Source organism: Pogona vitticeps, chromosome 7 (assembly GCF_051106095.1).
Source record: "Pogona vitticeps strain Pit_001003342236 chromosome 7, PviZW2.1, whole genome shotgun sequence".
NCBI classification, from domain to species: domain Eukaryota; kingdom Metazoa; phylum Chordata; class Lepidosauria; order Squamata; family Agamidae; genus Pogona; species Pogona vitticeps.
The window spans coordinates 25,203,121-25,209,948 of record NC_135789.1 but is presented as its reverse complement, the minus strand read 5'-3'; positions in this window follow the sequence as shown (position 1 = coordinate 25,209,948).

The window sequence follows — 6,828 nt, the reverse complement described above, 5'->3', positions numbered from 1 at the left end:
CCTCCGGACATCCATGGCCTTGTCCTGGACAGACAACACCCCCACACACAAACACACACCTCTCTTCCCCTCCCAAGTGGTGCCTTGGCTTAACGTGGACTTCCACACCCAGGTTCCCTCACCCCGTGTCGCCGTTCTCCATATTGGTCCCCTCTGTGAGATACATCCGTGGCCGCCCCACGGACGCCCACGCTCGTGCATGGCCTGGGCGATGTGCCCCCCCCACAGAGTCTGGTCTCTCTCTCTCCCCGTGTGTGCTCGTGTGTGCGCGTGTCCCCCTGTGTGCGAGAGCTGGCGTGAATCTTCACTCCACCTTCCGTGGTACTGTGCGTGGCCCGCTCAGCAGCTGCTTTTCCAGGGGAAAAAGTGTCGTGGCAACTTCCTGGAGGAGCGATTTCAAACTGCCCTCCCTTGAAAACTGCTTGAGCCACTGCAGGGCACCCAACATGTCTGTGGTGTTTGTTTGGTGGCCGTCGGGTCTGCGCCACGGGGGCTCCCCCTCCCCATTCTGTAGCAGGGCCGTCCCGTTTTTCTACCCAGACAAGAGTTCCTAGCCACGTCTTCTTCGGGAGAAGGCTTGGAGACCATCTTTCCCAGTTTGTGGCCCGGCCAACTTCTGCAGGGAGGAACACAACCAGTGTCGCCCCTCACGGGCCTCTGGTGTGACCCACGCCCTGGCGAGAAGCCACAGCCGTCTCCTGGGGCTTCTGGCCTTTATTGTGCCCCCTTCCTCCTTTTCTCCTGCCTCTTGGCCAGTCCCTGGCAAGCGCAAGGAGAGGGCATGGCAGGCCCCACTTGGCTGGCGGTGGCGCCTTCAGGGTGGCCGTGCCACTGGGGTAAAAAAAAAAACTTTCAATCCGTTTGGAAATCTTGACCCTGGCAGCGTTTTCCAGCCTCCCAGAATGTGTGGCGAGAAGGAGCGCACGATGATGCCGAGACTTGACACAGCCATAAGAGATGTGTTCCTATTTTGGCAGGGGGAAAAAAACCAATGACGTCCAAATTCTTACCCTGAGCTGCTGGTTTTCTGCAGGCAATGTCTTGAGACATTGACAAGAGGAGGACATTAAGTGATGCCATTTCGTACCTCCAGTCCGAATGACGATCCCGCCAGTTTTAGAGATTAGCCAGAGGTCTTGTTTTCTTGAAGGACGGGATGGGTGGGAGGCACCCGGGGCTGGTTTTTAGCAGAAAATGGGGCATTCGTCGGAACCCGAACCAGGGAAGAATTTCTGAATTTGCCTCAGGGTCCACCATGACAGACGTGAGTGAAGTGTGTGAGAGAGGTTGACCCATACATTATGGCACCCTAGACCGTTCAACAGCTGGCCCCTTCCAGGTTCTGGCCTACAACACCCATCATCCCCTAGATAGCTGTCTGGGGGTTTGTGGGAATTCTCGCCCGAGATTCCTGGAAGGGGCCAGGTATGGGTTCAAAAGTCTGACAAGGTGCTTTGCAACTCTTGCAAAGTAGCAATAGAAGGATAGTGATGTGTAAAGGTGCGTGAGTTGTGTTAGCTAGGAAATTTCAGGGGCAAAAGGAACCTGCCTCTCGTCATGAGAAACTGGGGGGAAAAGTTTTGGGACAATCCCTCGGATGTTTCCCCAGGCATTCTCCTGCTCCTTGATGTGTGTTCCTTGTTTTGTTTTTTCAAAAAAAAAAAAAAAAAGAGTTAGGACTGGTTCGTAGGTGAGATCCTCAAAGCGGTCACCCCGGGCTTTTTAATTTTTAACCCTCAGGACCTTGCAGGATGAGAGACGGATAGCAGAAGAAACGAGTTACGGTTGTGTCAGACAGATGGGACAGCTACACAGAACGTTGCTGTTTCTCTCGGACGGGCCAGTTCAGGGCCGTTCCGGCTGCAGGGACTCTGTTTTCTCCCTGCTTAAAAGGACCCCGAAATCCCTAACCTCTTAAAAAGTAGAGGAAATGAACCCCAGAACTCCGGATTGCCAAGGATTTAAAAAAAACAAATGGGCGGCTGTATGTCCCTCGGAGGCTGTACTCCTCATTGTGTGGTGCGAATTGAGCTTCCTCATTGTTTTTTTAATAAGAGGCAATCTGCTCTTGTCATTGTAGGATGTTGTATCTTGGAAAGCTTCCCTGAATCCCGCCTGCAAACTAAAATCCGGCATGAATTTGGAAACCCTGCCTGCCCGAGATGTAGAAGAGCAGAACTTTTTAGCTGTCACTTTCTTATAGATAGACAGAAAAGCTGAATGTAGGGTTTTTTTTAAAAAAAATTAATGCTCATCGTTAAGGGTGGCATTGAATTAGAGGGATGCGGACGAAAGTTCCCATTCATGGCAATTGAACCTAAGTAGGCAGGAATTGGAGGAACCTCCATCAGCAGGAGCAGTCTATCTTGGCATTGTCGTTTATCTGGAACCAGCAACGGAGAGGGCTGTTTTGGTTTTTGGAACCCTCTAGAACAGAGCTTGGAAGAGTGACTACGTTACCCAGGCCCTTTGGCTCATGCGACCTGTTGGGGTGGAGTGGGGGAGATTGGCTGGGATTTGTAGTCCCCGAATGTGTGGCCATGCAGCCATCGTTGTAGACGGCAGCTCCAATCATCCCCAGCGGCTAGACCCAAGAGCCGATGGGAGCTTTAGTCCAGCAACACCTTGAGAGATGTCCAGGAAGGTCCCGATCCTTAGATTTGGCTTTGTTTGCGTGTGTTTTTAAACCGTGTCAAGCGGGAACCTCTTGGCATCCGGGGAGACGGGACTATTTCCCTCCCCCACCCTTTTGCCTTGATAGGAGGCCCCAGGAGAAAAAGTAAAATGAAAATAAAATTGCTGTTTTTAGAGGGGTGGTGGAGGAGCAAACTCAAAAGGATCTGGATGCATCACTGCTTATTTCCCTCCCTGCTCACCAGCAAAACTCTGGTTCCAGATTTTCAGCACCCTCTAAAAGTTGTGTGTCCCCCCCCCCAGTGGCTGCACCCTCACCCCGACCCTGCCCGCGTGCCCTGCTTTCCGACCCCCTGTGCCCGTCTGGGCTTGTCCCGGGCCTACATCACCACCCTGTCTTGTCCGATCCTGGGGCCTTCCATGGAGGAGGCCCGTCGTACCCCCCCCCCCCGTGGCTTTTCTTTTCCGCCCTGTTCCACTCTGACTGTGTTTTTTTCGCCTGCTGGGGTGTCGCCCGGCCGGTCCGACATCCAGGGGGGGCTTCTCCCACCCGTCGGCCGAGCCACTGCGCCCCTCCTGCCCCCTTGCCTTCGGTCTCATGATTTCGTGGGGCGGGTTGGTTTTGTTTCCCCCCCCCTCCCTTCTGTAACATAATAGATGAAATGAAGAGTTTGTATTATTATTTTTTTCATGACTTGACGCCAGCCGTTGGTGCTTTCAGAGTTGACCATGTTACAAGCACTCTGCCTCAGCCCTGCTTATGGGAAGTATTACGTAGGGGGAGAGGGAAGGAGGGGGGGAGATCCATTAGACGAAGACTGTGAAGCATCTCTATGCACTTTTTTTGGGGTTTTATTGGTTTTTTTTTTCTTTTCCAACCTGGAAGTGAACGGTGATGCCCTCTCCAGAGGGGAGAAGAAGCACGTCACCCAAACTGTGATGTAAAAAAACGCAATCACGCAGAAATTAATAAAAATCCTTCCATTCCGTGTGACGGTGCTCTGCGATTTTTCCCAGGAGCGCAAACTTTTCTCCGAGTGAGAATTCAGCCAGAATGGCTGCCGGTTCGTGAGGGGCCTGATCTCTGGGATTTTATGCCCAAAACCTGGCTTTTGAGGCTAAAATCTAAGACCGGGCCCTCCGTTTCTCCCTGTTTTTTTGCTGGACGCATTCGAAATGACAACACAACCGGGGAAGGATTGTATTGTGCTACCAACTCATCCCCAAGGGAGCTCCGATTCCGGGATGGCCAGCCTGGAATTAAACCCAGAAACCTTGCCACGATCAAAACTTTTGGGAGGTGACTTGTTTTTAACTACGAATTTTCCCAGAATCCCCCAAGCGTCGTGGCAGAAGATCCGAGCTGTTACTTCCCCGAGTGCATTATATTCATGGAGAAAGTGGCCCACAGTCGTAGCAAGTGATGATCGGGAGGCGAAGCTATAGACTACAGTATGTAAATATTTTGCTAGTCATCGGGGATCGTGGCCTGTTTTTATTAGCTTGCCGGTTGGTTTCCCACTCTTCTGACCCCAACCCTCCATGCAAGCTTGGTGCATGGTTTATAACATGTGGGGTGTGGATACGACCCCCTCAGGGCCGCATGGAGTGTGAGGGCCATGGATTCTCAAATATGAGATTGTAAACTTGGGGAAAATATCACCCATCCCTGATAGACGCTAGCGCTACATGTGTTTTGTAAAGGTTCCCCTTGATGTTTAGTCCAGTCGTGTCCGACTCTAGGGCATGGTGCTCATCCCCGTCTCCAAGCTGTAGAGCCAGAGTTTGTCCAAAGACAGTTTCCATGGTCACGTGGCCAGCGCGACTAGACACGGAATGCCGCAACCTTCCCACCAAAGTGGTACCTATTTATCGACTCACATTTTTTACATGCTTACGAACAGCTAGGTTGGCAGGAACTGGGATAAGCGACGGGCGCTCCCTCCATCGCGTGGATTCGATCTTACGACGGCTGGTCTCCTGACCTTGCAGCACAGAGGCTTCTGCGGTTTAACCTGCAGCGCCACCAACGTTCTGCTGCATGTGTTAGGAAAATGAATACTTTCGCTTCTCCAGGGGCCTTGGACTTCTTCAGTCCCTCACCATGGTCTGTGCTGGGTGGGGATGATGTGAACTGTAGGAGGCAATTATCACAGGATCCAATGTTCCCCAGCCCCACGAGTTCAACATCCTGTTTTCTCTGTTGCCCATCATGTGCTCAGCGGTTCCTTTGGTTGCACAATCGGTGACGCAGCCCGGCATGTAACCGAGAGCATGCCAAACACAGAAACCAGTTGTGCAGTTGCCTTTATGCATACACAGGGTAAAATCCATCAGGATCCTGTCTATCAATAATAATTGTCTGGACGCCTACATTCCCTCCAAGGAACTCAAGAGATAAAGGGGTCGTCCCTCCCTGCCTCCTTGGGTGCTTTAGTGTTGAAGACCAGTCACAAAACAAAGCAAGCTCATCTGGAAATTCCCCCAAGTGAGGAAATCACTGGCTGTGTACTCAGATACTTTTCAGCGGTCGAGGAATTTTCTCTTCCAATGAGAATGATCTATAACTCCGATTTCTGCTCGGAGTTTGCTTGAGAGACAAACGCCCCAGTCAAAGTGCACATCGCCATGCTTTCTCTTGAGCAATTTGGTCTTTTGCACATGGCAGAGATTTTTTTTTAATGCATGTTTTTTGCAGGAGAATGTAGGTACAGTACCACACTGGGAAGGCAAAGTGCAAGAAATGGGCAGTCCCAAACCAGCTCGCTGAAATTAGCAATGTTTATTGGCGGGATAAAAAATATTTTTCTACCGGAGCTTTCTGAACATATAAACATAGCATTTTGTACAGCCTCGTTAAATAGATTTTTTTTCTTTTCGACACCTCTGCCAAGATAGGGTTTATTTGGGTAAGAAAATAGCAAGATGTGAAACAAGAAAAAACAGGATATCTAGAAACATTCTTTGGGGTTCCTAAACAATATTGCTCACTGTCATTCTCCAACCCCCCCCACGCACCCCCACAATCTTATCCTGAAATTCAGAGAAAAGAGTCACAAAATAGTAACAAAGACGGGGGGGGGAAGTGGGGTCACCTTCTTGACCTCTGTGGGAAGGCAGGAGAGTCACACGTCCCAGAATATTCAGTGAATCTTAGCACATTTCACCCACGTGGCTGTTTTCTCCACCCAGGCATAGCTCTGTGGCCGTGCTGAGATTCTAGCTCTGTTCCCCCTGCACCACGAAAACACTGCATCAGGATACCAGACAGTCTCATCCAGATGCCACCCCCCAGTGGCACCAGGACTGTATTCAGGGCCATATCCTGTAGATATTCTGTGTTCATGATTAGGACAAGTGCAATGACTCTACTGAAAAACATCATCATCATCATCAACATCAACATCAATATCAACATCATCATCATCATCATCATCATCATCATCATCATCATCATAGTAGCAATATAAAGGAGATTAAAAATGGATACTGAGGCATTTTGTCTGCATCTTTGGGCGAAGAATCATTCAGGAATGCTACAGAGGCAGTAAAATAATAATTCACAATCAACAGCAATAAATAATTAGCAATAACGAATACGTAGGAAATCCCCCCCCCCATATCCACGGGATCAGTACATGTGGTGCCTGTGATCTGTTGCCCGAAAATATTAAATTTTAAAAACTCAGGAATACGTATGTCCAAGGTGTATTAACAAAATTGGCCACTAGGGGGAACTAGAGATTATGCAAAAATATAGGTTTGGGGGCATCCACAGTACAGAGGGGTAGCTTTGAACAGATCCCTCGTGGATACTCTCTTCCAAAGGACTAATAATAATAATAATAATAATAATAATAATAATAATAATAATAATAATAATAATAATAATAATAATAATAATAATAATAATAATAATAATAATAATAATAATCCTAGAATGTAAGAATAAAAAAAGACCTGTACACTACCATGAAGCCTCTGCTCACATGGGTCACTCTTTCCATGCCACATACAGTGGTGCCTTGCATTACGATGTTAATTCGTTCCAGCAAAATCATTGTAGAATGAAAACATTGTTAAGCGATTTAAAAAAGCCCATAGAAACGCATTGAAACCCCTTCAATGCATTCCTATGGGCTTAAAACTCACTGTCCAGCGAAGATCCTCCATAGCACAGTCATTTTCGCTGCC